Source organism: Puma concolor, chromosome D3 (genome assembly GCF_028749965.1).
Source record: "Puma concolor isolate L17-30 chromosome D3, mPumCon1.1.hap2, whole genome shotgun sequence".
NCBI lineage: Eukaryota > Metazoa > Chordata > Mammalia > Carnivora > Felidae > Puma > Puma concolor.
The window spans coordinates 79241355-79254694 of record NC_141678.1 but is presented as its reverse complement, the minus strand read 5'-3'; the positions used below and the strand labels follow the sequence as shown (position 1 = coordinate 79254694).

The window sequence follows — 13340 nt, the reverse complement described above, 5'->3', positions numbered from 1 at the left end:
TGTTATTGTGCGATGTGTTATTTCAGGGCAAATTTATGCCTCTCCTAGGGAGCCTTCTAGAGTAATAATCTCTGACAAATGGTGATCCTGTTACACCTAGGCTCCCCGAATAGCTCCACCTGAATTTATTTTGCGTGTAAATTACAGTGCTCATGCGAAAGAAGAATCCCATGGATGTAGCTTCATTTCTACTTATTAAGGGTGGAAAGAAAAATGTCATGATTTGTTAAGAACATCTTTCAATCATTCTGCATTTCCCCCCAACTATTAATTTTCTTGCAAGTGGATTTTAGGAACCTAGGCTCCCCTTTCATAAAAAATAAGTGTCATTGTGAAAGTGTACGTGACCAGGTCCTGCAAATAACCAGAGACAGATTTGAGTGGGCAAGCACAGCACATTAAAATAAAACATTTCCATTTCTTGCATTTTTCAACAAATCTTTAATTGGGGGGGGGAGATAAGTTTAGTCACTGTGATTTTACATATAATTATTAATAACATGTTTTGTACTTTTCCCTTCTCCATGGTCCTCATTCATGGTCTCTGTTTTCTCTGTAACCAGAATCTCCCACAGATGCTTCAAATTTTCAGTGCTAATTTTGAGATTGATATCTTTCCTCCACCACTAACTGAAATGTCTCTGTAAAAATGATCATTTTGTCCCATCTTTTTTCTTGAATAAAGACATACCAAAAACTTGAAATTAATAAAGAATAAATTAGAATAAAGCTTTCTTTACCTTCTCTCTGAATCATTCCAAATAGCTTGTCAGAGGAGAGGTCATTACAAGTTTTCTTTGTTAGGCAACACATATTTATCTCCCCTATTCCCAAATTGTTATATTATACACTCCTTCCATAGTTACAATAATAACAGTGATTTATAAGTGGTTACTTCTTGGTCTTGACTTATTAAAAAATCTAAGCAAGTAAATATATAAGAAAGGCTTTTACTGAGGGATCGTCTCAGTTTTCCTTGCTGTGTATTGGGAGAGCTGAGTGTTGTTCAGGATGTGTGCATATCACTCTTTATTCTTAGAAAAGCTCATTGTTTCTCTTGGCAAAATTCCATTGTTCTTTCCATTCTTGTTTTCTGGATTTTTTTTTTTTTTTTTTTTGAGGGAGTGGGTAATTTTCAGTATCCATTTGAATGTGTAATTACTTCTAAAATCAAATAGGTTTTTTTTATTATCATTATGAAAGTAAAATCACTTTTAGTTGATATTTAGTATTCCTGAAATGTTCAGAGAGAAAGATTCTGCCTAGTTGGCCACATTGCATTTCTTCTTTCAGAAATGCAAATAAAACATCTATTAACTTTTTGTAAAGATAATACATAATGTATTTCTTTCTCATAAGTCTACTGTGTTCGTGAAGGACGCTTGCACCTACATAGAAACACGATTTTAACTCAAGGGGGCATAGGGAGATAATGATAGATAGATACAGAGATACAGAGATACATAGATAGATATACAGATGATAGATCGATAGATAAATACATAGATACATAGATAAACAGGTATTAGTGTTCTCTAGTAGTGAAAGAATGAATGCTGCCCTCTGGAGGCCACAAATAGGAAAAGCAAACCAAGTAATTATACCATCTAATCACGTGCTTAATGCCTTCAGTTTGAAAATAAATTGTTATCTCTTGCCTTTCCAGTAAATTATATCTAAGGTGGTACAGCCAAGAATGTAGGGTTAGGCTGAATCTGCATTTCACCACATTACACATTTTCGTGGGGTTATGTGTTCTTATGATAATTTGTTCACAGTGTCTTTCCTTTTCACCAAGGACCACAGAAAGAAATCAGTGGCAGAGAGAAATGGAGAATGGAGTTGACAAAAAGCAAATTAATCTTTTTGTCTACTGAACCCCCACTTGAAATATATATGACTTTGTACTTCAGATAATACTTTATGCTTTCTTGCATAACATATGTGCCAAGATTGTGAAGTGAAAAATGTGGTTTAAAAAAATAGATGAAAATGGAAGAGAAGCCGTGACTCTGGAATTTAAAATATATTCTTTCTATATAAGGACAGCTTTTCTCTTATGAAAATTAAAATACCGTAATGAAAGAGAATAGCCTTTGCTGCAACTTCCTTAGATGTGGATCCACATACGGTCTCAGTCTTAGAATATGTGATATATAGATTAGAGTAATAAAAATACAGACGTTCCATTTTAAGTGTTCTTAAGACTAGTCATTAGGAACCCAGATATTTGGAATGTTTCTTCCTAGAAGAGCTCTTCTTTCTTAAAAATACCAATGTTTATAACCCTTTGAGGGTCATTTAAAGTTTTAAGTCCAAGAAAAGTCTTTCTCCACTTCATTTCATTTCAGGAACCTACTATTTGTTTTACTTCTTTGGCATTCTCACACAACTCTAAGTGTCTTAAAGTTCCACCTATATATATATATATATATATATATATATATATATATATATATATGTTTAATATACACAATTAATGCTATTCTCATACTTTCTGAAATAGGGATATTTACTTTATTCCATAGATAAGATAGTGAGAATCATTTAGGTTATTTGACTCATTTCTTTGCAAGAACATGGTACCCTCTAAATCAAATACAAAATGTTGGACTTCAAAATTGTTTCTCTTTCTGCTATACAACATTTAAGAAAAAAGCATTTGTCATGGACTCAAACATGATGCATTTAGAAGAGATGGGAGTTCAAGCATAAAGTGGATACCAAGCCATACCAATAAACAACATATCAAATAGTAACAGCATTCTGCAAAATGAAAGAAGGAGGGAAGTGGGAAAGGATGGAGGAAAAGAAGAATAGTAGTGGGAAATAAAGGAAGAAAAAAACTGAGAATTTCACATAGTCTCATGGATTGCATTTCATACTTTTTATTTGCCAGAGGAAAGAGCGTAAAAAGTACAATTTCAAATATGATGATTGCACAGGTATTTCTGGAGTAGCAAACTCAGGTATAGAAAAAAAAATATTATAGAAGAGTAAAAGAACCTAAGGTGATAATGAGCCACCAGGGCATAGCTGTGGTTGGTTAGAAGCAATAGTTGACTATACAAAGACATTTAATGAGGAAAAAAAATAGGACAGTCTATTAAAGGGCACATTTTTTAAACCATTTTCCATCTGTGTTCCTGGAAATGTGAGTTCAATCAATGAATAATTCATCCAAGGCTGATAAAGGAAAAATGCAGAATGTATTCACTTGGCCAAGATATGTAGGACAGTCAACTGGTAACAGCTTCAGTTGCCCTGGCATCAAGGTTTAATTGAACCAAAAAGCAATTCTGAAATTTCAAAAGAATATTATTTCTTTTTTGAAATCTGTAAAGTTGCACAGAAGCTTTTGAAGACATAAAACTAAATTGAGGGTAAAATAGGCTTATGAATTCAAACCATAAAGGTTATCAATTTTATCCCTACCTAGTTTAGTTAAGTAGAGTCATCATTTTCTTTCCACCCTGCTTCATTTTCTTTGCCTTTATATTCATGTCACAAGTTCAATATGCAGATATTATTACAGATTGTAGAACATGAACAATAGCAATACCTTGATTCCAACTGTAAGCCATGATACTCTGGTACCATCTTTCTAGTAAAATTTCTTATCAGTTGGCTTTTACAGCTTAAAAAAATCATCATAAGCATCATGACTTAAAACAATCATCATGTATTTGGCATTGGAAATGCACCTTGGTCCAGGTCAACTAGAAGGTTCTTCAACTGGTCTCAGCAGGGCGTGCTCATGCGCCTATGGCCAGCTCTCGGTAGACTGAGGCTAATTCGTCAAAGGGGATGTTAAGTAGAATGGCTTGTCTTTATTACATGTGGTCTGTTAGTCCCAGCAGGTTATCCCAGACTTGCACACTTGGTTGTAACAAGGTCCCAAGAGTGAGAGGTTTACCAAAGCCTCTTGAGGTCAGGCTGAGAATTTATAGTTTCCCTTCCATTGCTTTTTTAAGTCAAATCAAGTCCCATGTGCTGCCCAGATTGCAGTGGTATAGAAAGAGATTCTATCTCCCGAATCAAGGAAAGATTATGTGGCCATTTCTGTCATCTACTCCATCTTCTTTTGAGAAACTCTCACTAACGAAGATACAGCCATGAGATTAAAATTCATGCATAATTTATGGCATACATTTAGTCCTCAAATATTTCTGAGTTCAAAGTTTCTACCATGCTTGTCTTTCCATCTTTCAGTGGTCACTCAGTCAGACTCCCTCTGGAAGTTCTCATGGAATACTAAGCTCTATAACTGATGCCCTTTACTAGCTTAATTTCTGGGTTTTGTTCCAAATATGTGGTGGTTCTTTTTTTTCCCCTTCATTTCTCCTTATCCCTATACCTATTTCTTGAATATTAGTGCAAGGTCTCTATCCTTCTGACTCTTTTCTCTCTTTGCACCATTTCCAAGGCTGCAGGTATATACCACATCCTTCTCACTTGTTATTTGAATTACTATGGTAGCCTCCTCCTGCATATTTCACTTTCCCTTATTTTTTTCATGGTCATCATCAAGAGCTCCTGAAATCCTTAGAAGAATCACATCAATTGTAATTCTTAATTATCTTCATTTTTCTGTAATTTTCAGAATAGAGATCAAAATTTCAGAACACAAGGAAATGTATGCTCTAATCTGTTTTCTGCTCTAATTCCCCAAATCATCTCTGCTAAACCCATATACGCCATTATTTTTAAATGTTTACCATTTTTCAGTAGCTTTTGCTCCTGTGATTTAGAAAATAATTTGCTGCTTTCTAGAATGCTCTTTTCGTCACACCTTTTCAACGTTTTTTTTTTTTTTTTTTTTTTTTATTTATTTATTTTTGGGACAGAGAGAGACAGAGCATGAACGGGGGAGGGGCAGAGAGAGAGGGAGACACAGAATCGGAAACAGGCTCCAGGCTCTGAGCCATCAGCCCAGAGCCCGACGCGGGGCTCGAACTCACGGACCGCGAGATCGTGACCTGGCTGAAGTCGGACGCTTAACCGACTGCGCCACCCAGGCGCCCCTCGTCACACCTTTTCAACTAACTTATCTTCTACTCATCCTCATTCAAGATTCCACACATTTCATTCACTGCCAGGAAGATCATTTGATGCCTGTTTAAGTTAAATAACCCCTATGGGGACTTCATGAAGTCTATGCTCATCTGATATAACACATCACACTTTGTTACAAAGTGTTGATGGTTTTTCCTTCTGTCTTTCACAGGAGCATATCAACTGAAAGAAGGTTGTTGATACGTGTTTCTGTGCCTATTTAGTATTTACCACTGTATGACACTCATCAGATGTTTGAAATAATTAGGTGGGAGTAAGTGTGTGCCATAATAGGAAAAAGAAAGTTAACGTATCAGTTCCTTAATACTATAATAGTGGTGTGTAACAAACAGCCACAATACCCTACTGGTAGAAAATGTATACATTTATTTTTGCTCTGAGTCTGTGAATCAATCGGTTGGTCTGCTGATATGGACAGGTGTGGCTGATCTTGACTAGACTTGACCATGCACTTACACACAATTTGTTAGATGGGTAGCGGCTGGCTGGTCTAGGATAGCCTCAACTGGGACTCATCTCTCCTCAGTGTGGTCTCTGTTCCTCCCAAGGGCTAGTTCAGCCTTATTGTCCCAGAAGATGCAGGCATTTACTAGAGTTGCTAGGCTTGGAACTGGCAGAAATGTCTTCTGCTTCATTCTATTGGTCAAAACAACTTACAAGACCAGCACAGATTCAAGGAGTGAATCATGAATCATCTTGATGACAGGAGCAGCAAAATCACACTACAAAGAGCATGGATGTAGTGAGGCCATTAATTGGAGCTATCAATGCAATCAATTAGCTTTCCCAACCTATAGCATATTATCCTAATTTACATAATTATTCACATCGTTCAATACTGTGCTATTTAACTCTATCGCAAGCATATAAAGAAATACAATTCCAAAGTAGACCTCAGATTTGTTCAGACTACTTTAGTTGGAAATAAGTTTCTGATGAAAAAAGAATTTAGAAACAAAACAATCATTTAAACACTGAGCACCACAGCTCAAACAATAAAGAAATTATAAAATAAAGATGCTAATGAAACAAAAAGAAGTAAGAAAGGAAAGAGAGGAACAGATAATGACTCAACAGAGCCAAACTGCTAAACTGTAGCAATCAAAGCAAATAGCAAGAAAACAAAAGGCACTGATTAAATTCAACCTCTCTGCTCCCAAAATAATATGTATGCTGCATCATTTTCAACCAACAGTATGGTAAAGACCTAAGTTAGTGCACAGCAAGCATTATCAATTCTATTTTCATTACTATTGGAGGAGAGATTCATTTTCTCGATCAATTAGGAAAAATTATCCCTATTAAAGTATTTTTTGTACAACTATAGCTGGGCCACTTGAAGCTATCTTGTCCTTGCTCTGGCCTTGAAGTATTGGAAGAAAACTCTATTATTATCCACATTCAGCTTGGCAGAGAGCAAAATGACATACCCTTGAAGCCTCTGTTTTCCAGATCAAGGGACCAGTTCTCTGCTAAAGGACAATTAAGCAAAGTTTAATTTGGCAAAGCTAAAGGCTCAGTGTCAGAAACATAAAATCATTAGTTAAAGAAGGCAGTGATCAAGATAACCTCAATATTTCCCTCAGCTTGACTATACGTAGACTGTGTTCTTCCTGCCTCCAGGCCCCTGACCTCCCTTTCACCCAGGCCCTTACAGAATCCAGATGGCCTAACCACGGAGGCCTCTCTGCATCCTTTTCTTAGAACATTTACTTTAGAAAACTTGTCATTGTGAAATCTTTCTTTGTCCCTTTGAGATGCAAATCTTTTTAAGAGCCTCTTGCTAGTTTTACAATCCAACGTGGTCTTTCTGCATGACTTTGGGTCTGTCCCATTGACTGACACCACTGAGGAAGATAGTGTTCCTATCTTCCCAGTCTCTGACTGAGGGTTGGAGCCTAACTTTCCTTCCTGGGTGCTTTGCTCCATGTGCAAAACTATCTTCCATTATGAAGACGCACGAAAACTTACTTCTCCTTTGGTTACAGTCAGTGAGCAAACAGAAGGCCAATAGTCCCTCCACCCTGAGTCTTAAAAGCTCAGACTGAGTTCTGGTCTTTCCTCTGTTGCAATAGCCTGGAATAAAGTCTTCTTTCCATGTTTAATTTTCTCTGGTGCAATTTGGTTTTGAAAGTGGCATCTACACATTAGCAAAAATTGAGATGTTTGAAAGTACTTTTGAAAGTTCAAAAATATTCACAGAAATTCTAAGAAGCCTGAAAGCTTCTGTGCAGTATTTAAAAAGCAAATACTTCATCATTTGGAAAGCCCCATTTATTCAGAAGTGATTTAAGTTTTAGAACAAAACTAAGAAATTTTCCCCTTAATGGAGGGAAGAAGATGCCGTATGTTTTTCACAGGTAACTTGAAGTTTCTCTCCAGAGACCCCTTCTTTATGAGTGTTTTTCTTTAACCTTAACAGCTTACACCGCTGCCCATCTTTCCCCTAAAAGGCTTATAATCGGAAAATGTGACCTATTTCTAAATTAACTAAATTTGAAAATGATTAAGTTTAACTTCAACTAACTGTGCATTTAATATCTGTCCCTTAGGTCCTCGGCCTGTTTCAGAGCCCAGAGCACCCAATCGGATGTTAAAGAGTTTCAAGTCTAGTGAAGAAGGTTGATGTTCACACAACTACCTCTAGAAGAATGCAGAGTAAGTGAAATTCTATGATGGCAGGGAAACACACACAAATTGAAAAGGTTTATAGGCAGGAGCTGTTAACATCCAGGAAGTATAAGGGGGCAAAAAAAAAAAAAAAAAAAAGAGGATGTTTGTGGTCAGGTCTTAAAAGATGAGCCGGGGTGACTCAGTGGCTCAAGAGATCAAGTCTTGATTTTGGCTCAGGTCATGATTCACAGTTTGTGAGATTGAGCCCTGCTGGGCTGACAGCTCAGAGCCTGTTTGGGATTCACTCTCTCCATCTCTCTCTGCCCCTCCCCCACTCATTCTCACTTCTCTCATTCTCTGTCTCTTAAAATAAATAAATAAATTTGAAAAAAGAAAAAAGATGAGAGGTGCCTGGGTGGCTCAGTCAGTTGAATGTCCAACTCTTGATTTCGGCTCAGGTCATGATCTCACAGTTGGAAAGTTCAAGCCCTGCGTCAGGCTCTGCACTGACAGTGAGGAGACTGCTTGGGTTCTCTTTCTCTTCCCGTCTCTCTCCTCCCTCCCCTGCTTGTGTGTGTGCACCCTCTCTCAAAATAAGTAAATAAACTTGAAAAAAAATGAATGGGAATTCTAAAGGAACACAGAGAAAGGAAGAAGATTCCAGGTGAAGGCAATAGCTTGATAAAAGGTTACAGAAGAATGCAGGCTTCTGTCTCGTTCTGTGGTGCTGTAAACACATTAAGACAGAGTCTGGCAAAGTAGATATGGGAAAATCCTGCTTAATTACTCCACTTTTTAAGAATTAACTCTACCAAAAGTCACTGAACTGTGAGATTTGCCCTTTAATAATTTATAAAGTTTTTTTGGGTTTGCACACATAATTTTTCGTAACTTTACTCAGGGGAAATGTATATAAAAAAAGCCACATCCACTTAAGATGTGCAATTTGTGCACTCTGACGGATACGTCCATGAAACTGCCGCCCCGGTCAAGATAGTGAATATACCCTGCATTCTCAGAAGTGCAGCCCACCTTTGCTCTTAGTCACAAAGCGATCCAGATTTTGTCATTATAGATTTTTTTTTTTGGCTTTTAGAATTTTGTATCAATGGAATTGTAAAGTATGGACACTTTGGGTGTCTCCCTTCTTTCACTCTATATAATGGATTGGGGAATGGCATCAGGTAAGTGTAAGCTTAACTATTTGAGAATCTGACCTATGATTTTACAGGTGGTATTACTGTTTCACATTTCTGCCTGCAGCATAGAAGAGTTTAGTGGCTCTACATGCTTGCCTGCAATTAATATTTCAGTCTTTAGAAGGAAAAAAGGCAGTTCTGGAGAGTAGGTCATGATATTTCTTTGTGGTTTTTTACTTGAATTGTCCTGTGAACTAATAATTTTTAGCATCTTTTCATGTGCTTATTGGCTGTTTTTAAACCTTGTGAAATATCTGTTTGAATCTTTTCTCTATCATCTATTAAATGGTTTGTCTCTTTATATAGAATTTTAAGAGTTATCTGTATATTTTGGTTACAATTTCTTTGTAAGAATCATTTTTTCAAATATTTTTTTCCGTCTTAAGTCAGCCATTTTGGTTTTGTTAATGTTATCTTTTGAAGAAGCAAATAATATAATCTTAATAAAGTATAATTTTATCAAATTTTTAATGATTTATGTCCTATTTAAGGAAACATTGCTTAATCCGGTACTGCATAAATATCTTCTCCTATGTTATCGTTCAGAAATTCTATAGGATTAGCTTTCACATTTTGATTTGTCATTCAAGCTAATTTTTAGATACAGTGTAAGGTAAAAAGCTGATTCTCATTTTTGCATATAGGTAGTTTTTTCCATTAATATTAGCGGGGAAAAGATTTTTTCTATATAAGTGCCTTAAGAACTTTGTAAAAACTCCATTGTCCATAAATTTGTTGTCCTATTTCTGGACTTTCTACTCTGTTTCTTTAATCTACCTATATTTTTTGCTAGTTCCATATGTCTTGATTATGTAACTAACAGTAAGTCTGAAATCAGATAGACAACATACAAATCTATCATGGACAATGAAAGAGAGAGAGAGAGAGAGAGAGAGAGAGAGAGAGAAATTACAAATACCCCTCTGAAACATAGATGCAAGAATAACAAAATATTAGCAAATCAACTCAAACAATATGTAAAAAAATTTTTTTACATAGAATTTATCCCAGAAAATCAATTAGGTTAACATTTGAAAATCAATAAGTATAATTTACCGTATCAAACATATTTAAACATGAAAACCATGGGATCATTTTCAACTATAGGTAAAATGCATTTGACAAAATTCAACATACATTTGGGGTAAAAGACTATTATTACTTAGTTTTATATATAAGTATATTACTTATAGTTATAAAAAACTATGATTATTATTACAACATATTACTAACAGAAAAGAATATTCTCAAGTAGAATATTGCATCTAACAACTTCAGAATAAATATTTTTCAAGTGCACATAGAACATTCATTAAAGAGAAATATATTCTGAGTAATATAATAAGCCTCAATAAATCAACATTTGTTAAAATCATGCAAATTATATTTTTAATAATAGATATCTAGGAAAAGCTACTGTAGTGGGAAATTAAACAGCATAAATTTAAAATTATACAAGAGAAAAAGACAAAATGTTAAGGGAAATTAAGTTATATTTTGAGGTTGGGGTGCCTGGGTGGCTCAGTTAAGTGACCCACTTCGGCTCAGGTCATGATCTCACAGCTCTTGGGTTCAGGCCCCACAGGTCGGGCTCTGTGCTGACAGCTTGGAGCCTGGAGCCTGCTTTGGATTCTGTGTCTCCCTCTCTCTCTGCTCCTCCCCTGCTTACGCTCTATCTCTCTCTCAAAAATAAATAAACATGAAAAAATTATTTTAAAAAAAGATATGTTTCGAGGTAAATGATAAAATATATCAAAATTGGTGAGATACAAAGTATTACTTAAAGGGAAACTTATTTTAGAAATCAAAGTATCAATCAAACCAAAAGACTAGCCCTCAAAAAAACAAACTAATTAACAAGATCTTTTAGCTATACTGATGAAGAAAAAGAATATAAATCACCAAATCAGCAATGAAAAAGGAATTATCACCACAGTTCATACAGACATTAAACAGATAATGAGAGAACATCATGAAAACCTCATGCCAACAAATTTTAAAATTGACATGAAAGGGACACATTTTCTTGAAAAATCCAACCTTTTAAAATTGATACAAAAAGAAACAATCTGCAAGCCCACTATATATGAAATAAATTGAATTGCTTACAAAAATCATTCAAATAAAACTCACGAATCATATAGTAAGATCTGTCAAACATACAAGGAAGAAATAACATAAACTGTTTCAGAAAACACAAGAATGAGAATCACTGGCTAAGACTAACTTGTGTTTGAGGCCAGAAAATCTCTAATATCAAGCTGATAAAAAAAATTATATGACAAAAGAGAAAATTATCAACCAATGTCTTCACAAATACAGATCCAAAATTCCTTGACACAACACTAATAAACCATAACTAAAATATTTTTATTTTTCAAAAAAAAATTTTTTTTTCAACGTTTATTTATTTTTGGGACAGAGAGAGACAGAGCATGAACGGGGGAGGGGCAGAGAGAGAGGGAGACACAGAATCGGAAACAGGCTCCAGGCTCTGAGCCATCAGCCCAGAGCCCGACGCGGGGCTCGAACTCACGGACCGCGAGATCGTGACCTGGCTGAAGTCGGATGCTTAACCTACTGCGCCACCCAGGCGCCCCTAAAATATTTTTAAAATATATTTTAGGAGCACCTGGGTGGCTCAGACAGTTAAGCATCTGACTCTTGATATCAGCTCAGGTTGTGATCTCTCTGTCATGAGATCAAGCCCCCCATCAGGTTCCACACTGAGCAAAGCCTGCTTGGGATTCTCTCTCTTCCTCTCTCTATGACCCTCCCTTGCTTGCTCTTTCTCTCTCAAAATAAACTTAAAAGAATAAATAGAATGTGTTTTAAAGTATATTACACTTTAACCCAGTAGAATTCATTTCAGATAGTTTGCATTCAAAAATCAATCAGAGGTACACCAGTATTCATAGCAGCAATATTTGTGAAAGTCAGAAGTCAGTCAGCAAAAGGCTAAAAAACAACGGACCATTTCTTCTCTTTAGGGTAGGCAAAATGTTAAAAGACTAACAATACTGAAATATGTGGTACCAAGAAATCAGTGTATATTTCTAGTGACAATGGGAACTGGAACAACCACTTTAGACACTTTTGGTGTGTTTCATGTTTCAGCAAAGTGTAACACAACCAAATAATTCTGCTTTCAAGTACATATCCCAGTGGAACTCTAGCACACGTCTACAGGAGAAATGTATCAATATGTATAGCATCTTTTGTAGTAGTAAGAAAACTGGAAACAACTCAAACGCCCACTGAAGAGAGAGAACCAAAGTGTCATATGCTCATGTGATGGAATATTATGTGACAGTAAAAACAAAGCAAATGTGGCTGCCTGGACAAAAATAAATCTCCCAAAATGTTTTAGAAAATTGTGCAGAACTGTTCACAGCAAGAATAATAATTACATGAAGTCCGAAAGCACTTCATAATTGAATAATTCATTTTTAGGAACAGATAAATACGTCTACAGCAAGAGAAGGATAAAACAGTTCGGGAAGAGAGGCAAAGTAATGGATCGCAGAGAGTTCACAGGAAGTTCATAAATTATTGGCAGTGTTCTTTTTCTTAAGATAGGCAGTGTGTAGATGAGTGTTCATTCTATTTATTAATCTCTATAACTTAGATAAACCTCATGCCTCAAATACAAGAAAAAAAAATACTAGGGCAGACTCCATGTCTCTTGGGTATTAGCCCAGCTATTAATCATTTTTCCATTCTTCATACATCTGCTATTTATTTCATGTAGGAAACACTAAGAAAAGTGTTTCTCCTGAGAGGAAGAAAACAAAATCTCTTTGTTTGCTTTGCCATTATTGATGATGCTAATTGTAATATTGTTTTGAAAAATAATGTGCAAAATCCCTGTCTTATTTTACTTCCTCTGGAACTAGGATAAGGACATTTTTTCTCATTTCTAGAAATTAATTGCTTACATTTCTCCCCACATCAGGCGGACAGCAGATATTGTGCATGTGTCAGTCATAATTTAACAGAGGAGAATTTGCATCTTTGAATGTGTCTCTCCCTTGTGAGTATCTGCACATTGGGAATAGTTGGAAACAATATCACCATGAAACAAAATTCAGTGCATTCTGAAATGTTTGCAATGTTGTCTTTGTTTTCCTTTCTGGAGCCTAATTCCCCAATGCTATGTCTATGTCGTCTTTTTTCGTGACAGGAAGATTAATAGTGAGCATCACATATACATTTTTGCTAGGCCATAGGTTATAGAGGACACACTGTGACCAGCCTTATTTGCTAATCAAGACAGAACTTGATGCCAGCAAGATTTATCTGGAGATGAGCTTTGTAAGAGGAACAGTTTTACTGAGTAATCACAGAGAGTGTGCATTGCTTTGACTTTAAAGTTTGACAGCTGGGATTTATGACAAGCTCAAAGCAGTTCCCATCAACATCATCCAGTGGCATGTACAGGACCAATTTTCT

General features: G+C 35.8%; 1 long non-coding RNA gene across 1 annotated transcript in view; it reads left to right on the top strand.

The window, feature by feature from the left end:
* The first annotated feature begins 7630 nt into the window (after positions 1–7630).
* Positions 7631–13340, top strand: part of LOC147575659 (uncharacterized) — a 66991-nt gene continuing 61281 nt past the window's right edge. The window contains exon 1 of the long non-coding RNA XR_015242760.1: positions 7631–7734. This is a non-coding gene — a long non-coding RNA (uncharacterized LOC147575659). The remainder of the gene's footprint in view (positions 7735–13340) is intronic.